Below are 18349 nucleotides of genomic sequence, written 5' to 3' on the forward strand. Positions count from 1 at the left end.
TGATTGGAAATACCCTTGGCTGGATCCATCAGTTTATTAGGTACTTCATCTATTTTCCATGTTACTACAGGTAGCAACATTGCTAACCTTTCCACCACTACATAACAAACATCTCCTTTCATCCAGGTTCCAATATTTTCTTCACTCCCTTTAAGTCTTCATCAGCAGTCGCCTTGAGGGCCATCAGGATTCAGCTAATGGTATCTTTAAGGCCCTACTACCTTCGTCCCACTGCCTGTTCCCAAAGCCACTACATGTTTTATTATAGCAGCACCCCAATTTCAGTTAGCAAAATCTGTTCCAGTTATATATCCTGCATAATGATCACCCTATTCTTAATGGCTTAAAACAACAATTATTGGATTAAATTTTTTCTCATAGTTGGGGGCATGCTGAATGAGCTCAGAGATTCTTGCAACTGTTGATCTCACGGTCATATAGTCAGAAGGGGGCTAGCATCATCTCAAAGCCTTCCTCATTCACATTTCTGGTGGCTGATGTCGGCTGTCATCTTGACCACACTTGTGCTATTAGCTGGAACACTTACATGTGGCCTTTTTGTGTGACTTGGGGTTCCTTCCTCATGGCACTGAAATTTAAGGGTATGCTTCCTAAACAGAAAGAGCTGGATGGGAGCTGTATTGTCTTTTATGACTTAATTTGGGAGGTTTTATTTCTGAAGTCATCACAAGGAATCACCACATTCAAGGGTAAAAGACCTTCCACCAATTAACTGGGTGAGAGGCAAGTATCTGGAAGATCATGTAAGACTGGAAATATTTTTTGCAGTTTTATTGTTGTTGCTGTTTTTGGAAAAGACATGAATCTGCCTCAGGTGTCATTTGATGAGATGGTGACTTGGTTAATTTCCAAGTTCTATGCCATTACTAGCCACCTCTCTTTAATTATAAGAAGGCCACATGGTCACAGTTATCTCCACAATCAGTAGAGGATAGGATTCTCTAATGTTCATAGGGGGTGGGCTAAAGGGGATATTGTGATCACTCTTCCTAAATGAAGTAGCACAAAGACCTAGATATGAGGCAAAGTTTTGTCAGAAAGATCAGGCCCTGGCAAACTATTACTTGAGGGCCAAATCCAGCCCACCACATGTTTTTGTAAATATAGTTTTATTGGAGCACAGCCACACCCATTTACACTGTTGTCTACAATCATAGAGTTGAGTAGTTACATCAGAGACCACAGGGCCCTCAGAACCTACAGTATTTTCTATATGGCCCTTTACAAAAAAAGATAGATTATTCATGTCTCATCATAGGAGCAGGTGGTGAATGTACTTTCCCGGCCTCTAGATCTTAGGATCAGAAAGATTTATCCAGTCTCTTTCACTCTCATCTCTTTGATTAAGGTGCATGGGGGGGAGGGGCTGATGGGATGCTCTACCACTAAGAGGTGGGAGGATGGTGGACATCTTGGCCACCAACTTCACTGATGAAACTAAACAGACCACGAACCAGAGGTGGATGTTTATATAGACCTTTCTAAAGAAGACGTCAGAGTAGATGGAGTCCTATTCACAGTCTCCAAATCACTTCTTGTCACATCTATTTAACTACAAGTAAATGAGAGGGGCATCTGGGTGGCTCAGTCGGTTAAGCACCTAACTCTTGATCTCAGGTCAGGTCTTGATCTCAGGGTCATGAGTTCAAGCCCTGCATTGGGCTCCACACCCATAAAAAAAGAGAGAGAGAAAGAGTAGATGGCAAAGTCCGTGAAACAGTTTTTAATGAGGTTGGTATGGGCTGACACAGGAATGAGTCAAAAGAATCGACTCAGAAGGCTTCTCTGTGGAGGGATTAGAGGGATCAGGCCTTCCTGATCATTGCTTTTAGAGCTTAGTGGTTGAAGGGGAGGGAGTTCTTTTTATCTTATGCTCATTACTTTTTTCTTCTCTCCAGAAAGGGCTTTCCATAGCATAAACAGGGAGTCAGTTGTCATGGGTTCTCTCTTAATAATAACAAATTGCTATTCATGGAAACTCTTTTGTTTTCTGAAATCATCCTCCATGTCTTGAATTCTTCTGCCTGTAAATTTTTGTTTCCTCCACATTGACAATTTCTGTTCATTCCACATACTCTTCATAAATTAGTTCCTTTTAAAGAATGTCTGTTTGCTCAGGGAGTTCTTTAAGAGTTTCTATTTTCAGCTAGAGGGCTTTGTATTTTTTTTCCAGTTGTGCTTTCGTTAATTGCAGAGGTCAAAAGTCAAGTTACAACTTTTTTGTTGTTGTTCTCCCCATTCATGTGTAGAGCTCATACCCTATCACTCATTTTGGATTGTGATTTGAATTGTGATTTGAATCTATCATTTCAACTAATATTCATATAGTTTCTGCACACGGGACATAAATCATCTCTTTTTTTCTCATCTTTCAGTACCTCATTCCAATGATCTACCAGTTGTCAACTAATTTACACCTTTCATTTTCTATTTTATTATATGGTATTTGCCGCCTGATTCAGAATGAAGATCTGGCTATTGCAGTCGCACAATGCAATGATTACAATGTTCAGTTTCATTTTCCTTGTAAACAAGAGTTCTTCTGTGTCTTTCTGAGAGTTCTGAATTAATTAAGTTTGTCCTCTCAGCAAGTTCTGAATTCCAGGCTGCTACTTCTTCCTATATGCTCTTTAATCTTGTATTTTCTTCTCCAGTAGGAAGGAGGACTTTCAACTTTACATCATCTTTATTGCCTTTACTTCATTAGGGATATTTTTATATTTTTGAAAATTTTGTGGAATTCCTTAGAATTCTTCGTAACATGTGTATGGATTTCTGTCTTTATAATATTTTTTAAAGATTTTTTTTTTTAAAGATTTTATTTGACAGAGAGACACAGCGAGAGAGGGAACACAGCAGGGGGAGTGGGAGAGGGAGAAGCAGGCTTCCCGCGGAGCAGGGAGCCCGATGTGGGGCTCGATCCCAGGACCCTGGGATCATGACCTGAGCCAAAGGCAGACACTTAACCGACTGAGCCACCCAGGTGCCCCTGTCTTAATAAAATATTTTTATCCCAGTTCTTTACTCCGTATTCTTTCTTGGTTTCAAGATGACAAGCATGTAGGGCACCTGGGTGGCTCTGTTAGTTAAGAGACTGCCTTTGGCTCAGGTCATGATCCTGGAGTCCCAGGATCGAGTCCCGCATCGGGCTCCCTGCTCAGCGGGGAGTCTGTTTCTCCCTCTGACCCTCCCCCCTCTCAAGTGCTCTCTCTCTCAGGTAAATAAATAAAATCTTTAAGAAAAGAAAAAGATGACAGGCATGTATTTCAACATGTTTTGGTCATCTTAATCAAGCCCAAGGATTGTATCTTTTTTTTTTAAGATTTATTTATTTGAGAGAGAGAGAATGTGTGGTGGGGGAGGAGCACAGGGTAAGGGAGAGAGTCTCAAGCAGACTCTGCGCTGAGCTCAAGCCTGACATGGGGCTTGATCTTAGGACCCTGAGATCACGACCTGAGCTGAAACCAAGAGTTAGATGCTTAAACAACTATGCCATCCAGGCACTCCATATCTTTTTTTTTAAGATTTTATTTATTTATTTTGGAGAGAGAGTGAGAGCACAAGTGAGGGGAACAGAGGGAGAGAGAAGGGAGGGGTAAAGAATCTCAAACAGACTCTGTGCTGAGCACAGAGCCCGACACCCAGCTTGATCTCACAACTGGGAGATCATGACCTGAGCCAAAATCAACAGTCCAAAAAAAGACGCTTAACTGACTGAGCCACCAAGCCCCCCACCCAAGGATTTTATCTTTAATCCCAGTCCCTCCATCAGAGATATCTCTATTTTTGTTTATTGGTTTCTTCAAATATTTACTCTTAATATTCCATGTTTTTTTTTTAAGACTTTTTATTTATTCATGAGAGACAGAGGCAGAGAGAGAGGCAGAGGGAGAAGCAGGCTCCCAAGGAGCAGGGAGCCCGATGCGGGACTCGATCCCAGGACTCTGGGATCATGACCTGAGCCAAAGGCGGACGCCCAACCATCTGAGCCACCCAGGCGCCCAATATTCCATGTTTTTTAAAAAAATTTGTTTGGGGACGCCTGGGTGGCTCAGTCGGTTAAGCGTCTGCCTTCGGCTCAGGTCATGATCCCAGTGCCCTGGGATCGAGTCCTGCATCAGGCTCCTTGCTCAGCAGGGAGACTGCTTCTCCCTCTGCCTGCAGCTCCCCCTGCTTGTACCCTTGCTCACTCTCTCTCGCCCACGTTCTCTCTCTCTAACAAATAAATAAAATCTTAAAAAAAAAAAATTGTTTGTCCTCCAGAATTTTAATCAAACTCCCAGCTCTTGATTTTCAAATATTTGGAAGTTTCAAATTTTCTTCATTACATCAGAATGTATTTCTTTAAAGAACTGAAGTTCCCGTCCAGGTTATTTACCACATTATTGGCTAGACTTCTTCCTGGACTCACTTTAACTTTGGCTTAATGGTGTGTAGCATGACTTTAATTAGAAGGAATGTTGAGAACCAATATACTTCTTGAACTATCATATAGTCCATTTGTCAACATGAGATGTCTTTATTATAAGTAATGGTTTCATGGGATTACTTTTTCTTCACCCTATAGAGGCAGATAATCAGGTTATATTTAAGTTCCTTTGAGTTGATTGATTCTTCTCTATGAATTTCTTCAAGTTCTCATGACATACTTAACAGAATTCTATGTTAGGTTTTTTAGTAAGGCTGAAGATTTTTATTTCCACGGAGTTATTTTTCATTCTAGCAAAATCCCTATTTAGTTAATAAATCTATTTCTCTCTCTCTACCCCCCTCCCTCTTCCTCTCCCCCTCTATCTTCCAAGCAGGAAAAAAATTGAAGGGAGTCCCAGGCAGAAGAAAGAACATACCCAGACACAGGCATGAGGAAACTGCACTTATTTGTGGAAGAACTCATGTGAGCATAATGGGAGATGTGGCAGGAGCCTGAGGTTGGAAAATCAGAGTGGAGCCAGTGTGGGGAGGGTCCAATATGGTCCAACCCTACGGAGTCTAACCTAGCTTGCTGAATGGACAACCATCTAAATGTGTTTGTTTTTACACAGGAGCAGCATGTAATTTCTGTGTTGAGGAAGATAATTCAGAAGGTGGATTGATAGTGGGAGACAGGTTTTGGAAGGAGGGAGACCAGTCAGGAGATAGCTACAGTAATTTAGGGAGAGCTGGGGAAGGTCAATTGTGTTCCAGCTCAAGCAGCATCTTTGAAACACTGAAGGGGAACGCTCTATTGATCCACATATGAGAGGCCTAACGTAGGGTGCCAATGAGGAGGAGGGGAAAGTCATTGGAAAGAATTGGACATAGACTGAATTCTTGGTAGCCTGAGTAGTGCCTGACTGTTCTTCAAGGTGCTATCCCTACTAGGGGCACCTGGCTGGCTCAGTCGGTAGAGCATATGACTCTTATCTCAGTGTTATAAGTTCAAGTCCCACGTTGGGTATAAAGATTACTTAAAAAAAAAAAATCTTAAAAAAAAAAGACACTATCCTGACTGAATTAAATCTTTCTGACTTTCCTGACTCTTGCTACTCATTGCTACTCCTGTGCATTGTTTCATCAGTTGTGGTTACATTTATGTAACTTCATCTGACTATGAATGACTTCCCAATATCTGTCTGTGCAGCGCATACACTGTACCAGGTAAAAAAGTGGTAATGGAGCCACTGGAAGACTGACTTGAGAGCCCTTTCGTCACTATGGCTGGTAGGGCTTACTTGACACCTAAACGGATGTGAGAGATAAACAAGAAGCCAATGGTGACTCTAACATGTCCATCTCAGGGGCGCCTAGATGGCTCAGTCCGTTAAGCATCTGACTCTTGGTTTTGGCTCCGGTTCATGGGATCAAGCCCCACATTGGGCTCAGTGGGGAGTCTGCGTGAGGTTCTCTTTCTCTCCCTCTGCCCCTACCCCTGTGTACCCTCTCTCTCTCTAAAATCAATCAATCAATCAATCAATCTTTAACATTTCCATCTCAGACAACTGCTTGATTAGCAAAGGTTAAGCGTTACATAGTGTATGAGGCTCTTTAACAAATGGACCATGATCAATTGTGAGAGAAATCTTAATCACCAGCCACAACCTCGACCACAGCTTCTTCGCAGTACACATTGTGGCTACCCCCAGGAGATGACTTGCACTTTAATGCCCTCCCCTGCCTCTACTGCCATCCTAACATTTCAAGGAAATTCACAGGTCACTCTTAGACATTCTTTTTATAAGGATTCCTTAGACCATTCCTATCCAAAAATAGTTTTTCTCTCCCATCTTTCAAAAATACCTCTTGCTCCATTCCACTACTCCTTTCTTTTCTTTTTTTTTTAAAGATTTTATTTATTTATTTGAGAGAGAGAGAGCACGAACACACGCAACAGAGGGAGAGAGAAAGGAGAAACAGGCTTCCTGCTGAGCAGGGAGCCTGACGTGGGACTTGATCCCAGGACCCTGAAATCATGACCTGAGCCTAAGGCAGATGCTTAACCGACTGAGCCACCCAGGCGCCCCTCCACTACCCCCTTCAATTACTGCCCTATTTCTGTCCTTTCTAGAATAAAGGCCCTATAATCATTATCAGCAATTCTCCTTCCATTCTCTCGTGAACCAGCTACAATCAGGTATGCAGCCACGCCACCCCCAAACCTTGAGTCACCTATCATCTCCACCTTTTCAGAGCCACTAGTCGCTGCCCAGGGCTCATCTTACTCACACTATTAGCAGCATTTGTCATAGTTGGTTGCTTTCTCCTCCTTGAATCACTTGCATTTCTTAGCTTGCAGGACACTTCTCTCTCCTGGTCCCTTTCCCATGTTTCTGCCTGCCCTTCCTCAGTCTTTTTTCCCCATATTCCTCCTCATCTCTCTAACCTGTAAATGTTAGTTCCCTATCACAAACCTCGGTCTTCTCTTTCCTATCTATACCCATTCACTTGTGACCCTGTTGAGTGTCATGGTTTTATATATCATCTATAGGCAGGTGACTCCAAGTTTCTATCTCCAGCCTGGACCTTAGTCTTTCCACATTCCACATTCCAGACCTGTGTATCCAACTGTCTGTTTGAATCACCATTCAGACAGTAACATATATTTCAGATTTTGCAAGTCTAAACTGATTTTTTTAAAGTGATTTCTACTCCCAGCGAGGGGCTCAAACTCATGACCCTGAGAGATCAAAAGTCACGTGCTCTACTGGCCGAGTCAGCCGGGCACCCCTAAAACTGATTTCTTGATAGCTGCCCTTCACAAGGGCAACTCCATCAGTTCTCTCCATCTCAGTGAATGGCAACTCCATTCTACTGTTGCTTGGTAAAAAAATAAAAAATAAATATGTTGGTGTCATTTGACTTGGACTCATTTCCCTCTCTTTCTCATCCCACAGTTGATCTGTTAGTAAATGCTGTCAGTTCTACCTTCAAAATAATGGGACCACTTCTCACCAACCCTTTTATTGTCACCATGGTCCAGGTCACTGCCACCTCTTGTCCAGATAATTACAAAAGCCTTGGAGACACCACAGTGAAAGGAAAGAAGAAAGCTAAATTAAGGGTCTTGAAAAATAGGTTACACCAATACTTCTACACTCCAACACTACCAGAAACTCATTAAAAAAACAACTGTAGTTTTGGGGCACCTGGGTGGCTCAGTCAGTTGAGCTTCCAGCTCTTGGTTTGGCTCAAGTCATGATCTTAGGATCGTGAGATCAAGCCCTGCATGGGACTCTGTGCTCAGCATGGAGTCTGCCTGAGATTCTCTCTCTGTCTGTCTGCCCCTCCCCCTGCTCACACACTCTCTCTCTCTAAAATAAATAGAAATCTTAAAAAAAAAACAAAACAAAACTGTACTTCCATATCTTGGCTGAACTCCATCTCCCAAGAATAGCAAAATATTAAACCAACTCTATACAAAGCAACTATAAAAACACAAATACAAAAAAAAAAAATACTTTTAGCTGATAAAAATTCTCCTCCCAAAATGAAACACAAAGTAGTATACTGTTACACAAAACTCTATACTGAATTACATATTCTCAAGCATATAAAAACATTTTTTTAAAAACCACTTAGAATGATAAATTTCAACACTAAGAAGAGATAAAAACAAACAAATCCAGGATGAGATACAAGAATTGATCAAACTAAGAAAAGTAGTTGAAGAAAAAGGTGTAAGTGTCTAAAAAAATGAAGGATAAACTACAGTGTGCCCAAGGAAAAAGGAATTCAAATAAAAATTTAAAAGAAATATTGACTCCATTGATGTATGAATGGAATATTATTCAGTGATAAAAAATTAAGAAAATTCTATCGTTTGCAACACCATGGATGGACCTTGATGGCATTATGCTAAATGAGATTAGTCAGACAGAAAAAGATAAATACTGTGTAATCTTACTTACATGTGCAATCTAAAACACACATCTCCCCGCCAACACACACAAAACAACCAAACGCATACAAAAGAGATGGTTACCAGAAGTGGAGGGTAGAGGAAGAGGAATTGCAGGAAGGTGGTCAAAAGGTGCAAACTTCCAGTTATAAAATAAACTGTACTAGGGCCAAGATGTACAATATGATGACTATAGCTAACTCTGCTGGGTGATACAGAGGAAATTTGTGAAGAGTAAATCCTGGGCGCTTGGGTGGCTCAGTTGGTTGGGCGACTGCCTTCAGCTCAGGTCATGATCCTGGAGTCCCTGGATCGAGTCCCGCATCGGGCTCCCTGCTCGGTGGGGAGTCTGCTTCTCCCTCTAACCCTCCCCCCTCTCATGTGCTCTCTATCTCTCAAATAAATAAATAAATAAAATCTTTTAAAAAAATAAAATAAAATGTTTTAAAAAAAAAGAGTAGGGGCACCTGGGTGGCTCAGATGGTTAAGCGTCTGCCTTTGGCTCAGGTCATGATCCCAGGGTCCTGGGATCAAGTCCCGCATCGAGCTCCCTGCTCCTTGGGAGCCTGCTTCTCCCTCTGCCTCTCTCTCTCTCTCTCTCATGAATAAATAAATAAAAAATCTTTAAAAAAAAAATTAAAAAAAATAAAAAAAAGAGTAAATCCTAAGAGTTCTCATCACAAAGAAAAAGAAAGAAACATTGAAGAAAGTGAGTAAAACAACAAGAGAATGAAACTGAGATAAAGATATTTCAAAAGAAATCAAGAGAATGTGATGGGAATGAAAAATAGACAAAAAAAATCAGCGTACACATAATTGGAATTCTTGAAGAAGAGAAATGAAACAACAGAATAGAAATCATGTTTAAAAATTTTTAAAAAAACTTTCCAGAAGGGAATTTAAATATATTTCAATATTTTGAATTTGTCACTTTATTAAGGGTCCACCACATGCTTGGGGAAAATGACCTATTATAATGAGCTCTGAGACTTTAAAGCAAAGGAAAAAGGCTTAGAGCCTTCAGGCATAATGATAAAATTACTTATAAAGGTAAGAAAATTAGGCTGACATCAGACTTCTCAAGAGCAACCTACAGAACTTTAAAGCTTCAAAATACATATAAATTCATGCCAGAATAAATCTAATCCTCTTAACACAACAAAATAGCACTCAAAACTGAAATACTCACAATGCTTAAAATACAATTAAAAATTACTAAACATGCAAAGAACCAAGGAAATGTAATCCATAAGTAAAGAAAAATTGGTCCAATTGCAAGAGACCACAAAATCACATGTAAAGTAGCAGACAAAACACCTTTATAAATACATCCAAGGATGTAAAGGAAAATGACATAATGAAGTGAAAAATGGAAGCTAATTGGAAGAAAAAGCCAAATGGAAATTCCAGAGCTGAGATGACGTGTCTGAAATGAAGAAATTCATTGGATGGGATTATCAGAAGGTTAGACACTGCAAAAGAAAAGATTATGTACCTGAAGATATAGTGATAGAAATGTTTTCAAATGGAAGCAGAGAGGGGGGATAAGGGTTGGGGGGAAGAAAAGCCTCCTCTTTTTTGTAAATGAAGGGGCCACGTGCATATTTACTTCAGTAATCTGTGGAACAATAAGTTATCTAATATATGTATAATTTGAATCTCAAAAAGTGGACGCAGAAAAATATTTAAAGAAGTAATAGCCAAAATGTTTCCTAATTTGATGATAAATATAAATGTATATATCCAAGCAGCTCATGAACCTTAATCAGAATTAAAACAAATAAAACAACACCAAGTCATGTTTTCATCAAATTGGTAAAAACTAGTGAAAAAGAGAAACTTTAAAAAGCTTTTGGGTTTTTTGTTTGTTTGAGAGAGAGAGAGAGAGTGCACCCGCGCACGTGCATATGCACGCATGCGGGAGGGGAGGGGTGGGGCAGAGGGAGAGAAAGAATCTTTTTTTTAAAATTTTATTTATTTTATTTGAGAGAGAGAGAGAGAATGAGATAGAGAGAGAGCATGAGAGGGGGTTGGGTCAGAGGGAGAAGCAGACTCCCCGCTGAGCGGGGAGCCCGAATGCGGGACTCCAGTATCATGACCTGAGCTGAAGGCAGTCGCCCAACCAACTGAGCCACCCAGGCACCCGGGAGAGAAAGAATCTTAAGCAGGGTCCACACCCAGCGTGGGGCTTGATCTCAGGACGCTGAGATCATGACCTGAGCCAAAATCAAGAGTCGGTGGCTTAACCAACGGAGTCAGCCAGGTGCCCTAAAAAGCATTTGAAAACAAAACTCATTAGTAGTGGACCAAAGGCAAGAAATAACAAAGACTATTTTCAGAAATAATGGAGCCAGAACACAATGAAATGACATCTTTATTTCGCTAGAAGAAAAACTCTCAACCTAGAATTCTATATCCAGCAAAAACATTTTTCAAAATAAAGGTAAAATAAAGACTTTCAGACAAACACTCAGAAAATTTCTCTCTCTCTCTCTCTCTTTTTTTTTTTTTTGCCGGCCAGACTTGTACTAAGGAAATATTTATGGACGTTTGTTGTGCTTAAGGAAAATCAGACCAAGAAAACGTCACTCTACCAAAAGAAGAAAAACAAAGAGATAGAGGAAGCTAAGGGGCAGAAGAAAGGAGAGGAAGAGAAGAAAAGAGGAGGGAGAGGAGAAAGAAGGAAGCAGAGGAAAAGCAGAAGCAAGAACAGAATGAGCAGGTAGAGAAGCAAAACAAGCAGAAGCAGAGAGAGCCTCCTCTTTTTGTAAATGAAGGGGCCACGTGCATATTTTTATGTACTTTCTATAGATAAACACCACAATAGCAGAGCTGAGTAGTTGTGACAGAGACCAGTTTACCCTCTGGCTCTACAGGAAATGTTTGCAAAAGTCCAGTTTATAGAGCTCAAATAGAGATCATCAGACTGGATATAAAAGCAAGATCCAACTACATATATCACCTCCAAGAAACATGCCTCAAACACAGAGACATAAGTAAAAGGATGAAAATTATATACCAGCAAACATTAATTGTAAGATAAAGTGGCTATATTAATGTCAAAGTAAACATTGAGATAGGTAAAATTAACGTGAATAAAGAGGGGTATTTCCTAAAGACAAAAGGAACAATTCACTAAGAAATAACAGTTTCAATTGTGTATCTAATAACAAAGCATCAAAATATAAAAGCAAAAGCTCTCAGACCAGAGAGAATATGAAAAACCCATATAACTATAGCTGGAGATTTCAACACTCCTTTCTCAACAAGTGATAATACACAGAAAATAAGTAAGAATATAGAAAACTTGAATCCTGTCAACAAACTTGACCCAACTAACTTCTGTAGAACATTCCACTCAGCAACAGTAGAAGATAGTTTCTTTTCAAGCACACATGGACCATTCACCAGAGCAAACCGTTTGCTGGGTTATAAAATAAGTCTCAATAAACTGAAAAACAATTGAAACAATAAAGAATATGTTCTCCATCCAAAATGAGATTAAATTAGGAATCAATGGCAGAAAGATACCTGGAAATTCCAAACATTTAAAAATTCACACACACACACACACACACACACACACACACACACACACACACACACCTTTAAAAATTAAATAACCCATTTCTAAACAGCCATGGGTTAAAGAAGAAATCACAAAGGATATTATCTCAAAACATATTTTACTGAATGAAAATGAAAACACAACATATCAATATACATGGATTGCAGCTAATGTAATGTTTACAGAGGAATTTATACTTTTAAGTGTTCATTTAGAAAAGAAGAAAGTCTAAACATGTTCCCAAGTTTCTACCTTAACAAACCAGAAAAAGACAGTTAAATCCAGAATGAATTGAAAAAGGAATTCAGAAAGTAGCAGAAATCAGTGAATAGAAAATAAACGATAAAGAAAATCAATGAATCAAGAAATTGTTTTCTTACAATCAACAAATCTGACAAAACATTAGCTAGATGAATCAGGAAAAAAAGAAAGAAAATAAAATTATCAACATAAGGAAATTACCTAAACATTCAAACACAGGAGACTAGTTGAATACACTATACTATATTCACGTGATGGAGACCCATGCAGTTATAGCAAAAAATGAGGAAGGTCTCTGGGGAAGAAATGTGCAGTGGTTTCCAGAATATATTAAGTAAAGTAAGTAAAATGCAAATCAGTACATGTAATATGCTACCTTTTATATGAGAGAAGAGGAAGTTAAAAATATACATAAATCTCCTTATAAAGAAACTTCTACATTTATAAATTTATTATTATTATAGATTTCTTTATAAAAAGAAATACAGAAGAAATTAGAACTGAAACCACAAAAATACAAAGAATTATGAGAGACTACAATAAATAATTATATGCCAACAAGCTGGATAAACTAGAAGAAATGGGTAAATTCATAGAAACATAGTGTCTACCAAGAATGAATCATGAAGAAATAGAAAATCTAAACCTACCAATAGAGGTAAGAGGGTTGAATCAGCAATCAAAAAACTTAATTCTGGGGCGCCTGGGTGGCTCAGTTGGTTAAGTGACTACCTTCAGCTCAGGTCATGATCCTGGAGTCCAGGGATCAAGTCCCACATCGGGCTCCCTGCTAAGCGGGGAGTCTGCTTCTCCCTCAGACCCTCCCCCCTCTCATGCTCTATCTCTCTATTTCATTCTCTCTCTCAAATAAATAAATAAAATCTTTAAAAAAAAACTTAATTCTGACAAAGAATTAATGCCAATGCTTCTCAAACTCTTCCAAAAAACTGAAGAAGAGGAACACTCCCAAATTCATTTTATGAGGATAGCCTTACCTTGATGCCAAAGCCAAATACACTTCAAGAAAAGAAAATTATAGGCCTGATGAATGTAGATCTAAAAATTCTCAAGGATACATTAGCAAACTGAATTCAATAGTACATTAAAAGGATCATTTCACCTTGAGCACATGGGATTTATCCCTGGGATGCAAGGGTGTTTCAACATCTGCAAATCAACCAGTGTGATACACCATTAACAAAATCAGTGACAAAAATCATATGATCATCTCAATAAATGCAGAAAAAGCATTTGACAAAATACATTTTTTCATGATAAAACATTCAACAAATCGGGTTTATAAGAAATAAATGTTCCTCAGCATAACAAAGGCCATATATAACAGGCCCACAGTGATACTCAATGGTGAAACTTAAAATCTTTTCCTCTAAGATGAAGAACAAGAGAAGGATGCCCATGTTCACCACTTTTATTCAACATAGTATTGCAAGTCCCAGCTAGAGCAAGTAGGCCAGGAAAAAAAATAAAATCCATCCATATTAGAAAGGAAGAATTAGTTATCTCTGTTCATAGATGATGTGGTCTTATATATTGAAACCCTAAAGACCCTACTAAAAACTGTTAGAACTAAGAGATGAATTCAGTGAAGTTGTACAATAAGAATACAAAATCAACATACAGAAATCAACTGCATTTCTATACACTCACAAAGAACTATATGAAAAAGAAATTAAGAAAACAATTCCATTTAAAATAGCATGAAAAACAATACTTAGGAATAAATTTAACCAAGGAAATGAAAGCTCTGTACACTGAAAACTGTAAGACATTGATGAAAGAGATCAAAGAAGACACAAATAAATGGAAAGATATCCCACATTCTTGGATTGGAAGAATTCATATGGCAAAAATGTCCATACTACCCAAAGCAATCTACAGATTCAAGGAATCCCAATCAAAACTCCAGTGGTGTTTATTTTCACAGAAATAGAACAAACAACTCTAAAATGTGTATAATCACAAAAGACCCCAAATAGAGCAATCCTGAGAAAGAACAGAGCTGGAGGCATTACAGTACCTGATTTCACGCCATATTATAAAGCTGTAGCAATCAAAACGGTATAGTACTGGCATTAAAAACAGGCACATCGATCAGTGGAACAGAATAGAGTCCAGAAAAAAACCCTACATATATGGTCAATTGATTTTGGACAAGGAGGCCAAGAACACACAGTGGGGAAAGGACAGTCTCTTAAATAAATGATGTTGGGGAAACTGGACAGCCAAAAACAAAAGAATGAAAGCGCACCCCTATCTTACACTACTCACAAAAAATAACTCAACTGGATCAAAGATTTCACTATAAGACCTGAAATCACAAAGCTCGTAGAAAACAAACATAGGGGAAAAGTGATTTCCTGGATATCAAATGTAAACCACAAGCATCAGATGCAAAAATAGACAGGGGACTACATTAACCTAAAAAGCTTCTCCAAAGAAGATACATAAATGGCCAACAGGTACATGAAAAGGCGCTGAACATCCCTAATCATCAGGGAGATGCAAATCAAAACCACCTGTGAGCTATCACTTCACACCTGTTAGGATGACTGTCATAAAATTAACAAAATGCAGTTTTCCCTCCTTTGGCTCCCCCATATTACTTCGCATTTATCTCTCTTATGGAACTTATCATGTTTTGCCAGGGGATTATACATCAGATCCTTCAGTTTAATTCCTCCTCCTCCTCCTTGTGATCTTGGGAACTATGGAACTTGTTAGTACCTCACTTTCCCTAAGTGTAAAGCAGAGGTGGTAATACCCACCGATAGGTTTACTGTGAGGGTTAAATTAGATGATGCATGGGAAGAATTTAGAACAATGTCTAGCTATATGCTATGTACTACATAATTAAAGGCAATTATATCAAAAAGGAAAAAAAAATCAATCGCCTAAAAATTGAAAATGAAACTGGAAGTAAACTAACTACATCTCAAGTTGATGGCACAGTCATACAGAGAAAATAATTAGATGAGGTGACTCTAAAACACACCGTTTTAACTATCTTTCCCTAATGGGATATATTACATATACAAAAAGAATACAATAAAGGCAAGATAAAGCAGATAAGTAGTTTTGTAAATGTCATCAGGAAAAAAAGTTTCATCTGAGAAAATAAAACACAAATATAAAATCAAATAAATTAAGATACAACCTTATAGGGACACCTGGGTGGCTCAGTCCCTTAAGCGTCTGCCTTCGGCTCAGGTCACGATCCCAGGGTCCTGAAATTGAGTCCCACATTTGGGCAACTTGCTCAGCGGGGAGACTGCTTCTCCCTCTGCCTGCCACTTCCCTGCCTGCGCTCTCTGACAAATAAATAAATAAAATCTTAAAAAAAAAAAAAAGATACAACCCTGTAATGTTACATTTGAACTAGAATATTAGTATGAATTCAAGACTTTTTTCTCTTGACAAAAATTACCTATTTCCTAGCTCTATTCATTGAAAAGATCTAGAAGCAATAACAACTCAGTGGCAATGAGTACTACTGATGGTGGTTTCTAACTACCAGTTCCTACTAAAAGGAACCCGCACTTTTTTGGAGAAATGACTGATTCCGGGTCAAGAGCAGGAAAATGTACAGGATGAGTCTGGGCCTCTTATGCCAGAAGGCAAGAAAATTATCAAGGATTAATGTGAACACATCTAAAATACAGAGGAACCAGGATGCCTGGGTGGCTCAGTCAGTTAAGTGTCTGCCTTTGGCTCAGGTCATGATCCCAGGTCCTGGGATCGAGTCCTGCATCCGGCTCCTTGCTCAGTGGGGAGCCTGCTTCTCCCTCCCTCTCTGCCTGCCACTATCTCTGCTTGTACTCTCTCTCTGACAAATAAATAAAAATCTTTAAAAAAAATAATAGAATAAAATAAAATACACAAGAACCACCTTGAATAATTTCTACTGGCCAAACTAAGCATCAAAAAGAATAATTCAAATAATTCAAATATATGAAAATCCATGCATTCACAATTTTTTAAAAGGCCTTAGTCACAACTGAAGTTGCAAGGGCACCAGTTCATTATTCTAAAAATTGATAAATGAGGGGCGCCTGGGTGGCTCAGTTGGTTAAGCGTCTGCCTTCAGCTCAGGTCATGATCCCAGGGTCCTGGGATCAAGCCCCACGTCAGGCTCCCTGCTCAGCGGGAAGCTTGCTTCTCCCTCTCCCACTCCTCTGTTTGTGACCCCTCTTTCTCTGTCAAATAAATAAATAAAATCTTTAAAAATAAATAATAAAAAAATTGATAAATGAAAAGAAACACGTACCGATGCTTTCTTTCATCTACGAATTGTTTTTTTTTTCATCTATGAATTGTATTTCAAGGTAACAAAACAGTTGATGATAAAAAGTTCTCTATGGTGGCTTTCTACCTGGTAAATTCAAAAGGAATGATAGAATTATAAATTCATTATTCTACAACCTCTAATAAAATATTGGATCACAATCATCAACTGATGCTAAAACAATCAGGTGAAAGGTTGATGAAAAACTTCATAATATAGGAATCAAGCTGACACCACTTGAACCCATGAGCAATATTTCATCAACATTGACACTACAACATTATGTGCCTCAAGATGTGATACATTAGGAAGTATAGAGCAAGTACTAGGAAATAATCTTATCTAAAATATAGAACTGAATTTAATAAAAATTATAGATCTAACTACCTTTCTACAGAAATAAGAGGAATATCTTAAGGAAGGGATATAATAAGGAAGGAATCAGCTAAATCCAGAATATGTAATTTGTCATTTCTCCAGTAAATCAATGGTAAGAACAAAAGGGTAGGGTACTAGTAAAACTGAGTAAAAGGGACTTAACTAAGTGCCATGTATGAACCTTGTTTAGATCTTGAATAGAATAAAGCAACTGTAAAGAGAATCTTTGAGTCAATCAGAAAAATTTAAACACTTCATGGATGATGGATAATATTGAGATTTTCTTTTTTTTTTTTAGTATTTTATTTATTTGTCCGAGAGAGAGACAGAGAGAATGCACAAGCAGGGGGAGCGGCAGGCAGAAGGAGAAGCAGGCTCCCCGCTGAGCAAGGAGCCCAATGGGGGACTCGATTCCAGGACTCTGGGATCATGACCTGAGGCAGATGCTCAACCGACTGACCCACCCGAGTGTCCCTCAAGCATTTCTTAATTTTGTAAGTGTGATAATGGCACTGTGGATATGGTTTTACTTAAAGTCCTTATTAGGGGCGCCTGGGTGGCTCAGTCAAGTGTCTGCCTTTGGCTTGAGTCATGATCCCAGGGTCCTGGGATATAGCCTTGCATCAGGCTCCCTGCTCAGTGGGGAGCCTGCTTCTCCCTCTCCTGCTTCCCCTGCTTGTGCTCACTCTTTCTCTCTCTCTCTCTGTCAAGTAAATAAGTAAAATCTTAAAAAAAAAAAGTCCTTATTAGACACACACATTGAAGTTGGGATATGCTTTATGATACTTCAGCCAAAATAAGGGATAAATTTGGAGGCCACTATGAATTATATGCCAACAATTTGGACAATCTAGAAGAAATGAATAAATTCCTAGTAACGCACCACTTACCAGGACTGAATCATGAAGTAATAGAAATTTCTGCTCCCTGATTTCAAAGTATATCATAAAGCTATAGTAATTAAAATAGTATGATATTAGCACTAAAATAAGATCACTAGAACAGAATTGAGAGCACAAAGATAAACCCACATACATATGGTCAATTGATTTACAACATAGAAGCCAAGAATATACAGTGGGGAAAGGACAACCTCTTCAATAAATGGTGTTGGGAAAAATTGGACAGCCACATGCAAAAGAAAAAAATTATACCACTATCTTACAGTATACACAAAAATTAACTTAAAATGGATTAAAGACTTGAATATAAGACCTGAAACCATAAAATACTTTGAAGAAAACTTAGGCAGTCAGATCCTTGACATTGGTCTTGGTGATGACTTTTTAAATTTGACACCAAAAGCAAAGGCAACAAAAACAAACAAGTGGAACTACATCAAAATAAAAAGCTTTTGCATGGCAAAGGAACCCATCAACAAAATGAAAAGGCAGTCTATGGAATGGGAGAAAAAAATATATATATGTGATATATATATATATAT

The sequence above is a fragment of the Zalophus californianus genome, chromosome 15, assembly GCF_009762305.2.
Source record: "Zalophus californianus isolate mZalCal1 chromosome 15, mZalCal1.pri.v2, whole genome shotgun sequence".
Classification (NCBI taxonomy): domain Eukaryota; kingdom Metazoa; phylum Chordata; class Mammalia; order Carnivora; family Otariidae; genus Zalophus; species Zalophus californianus.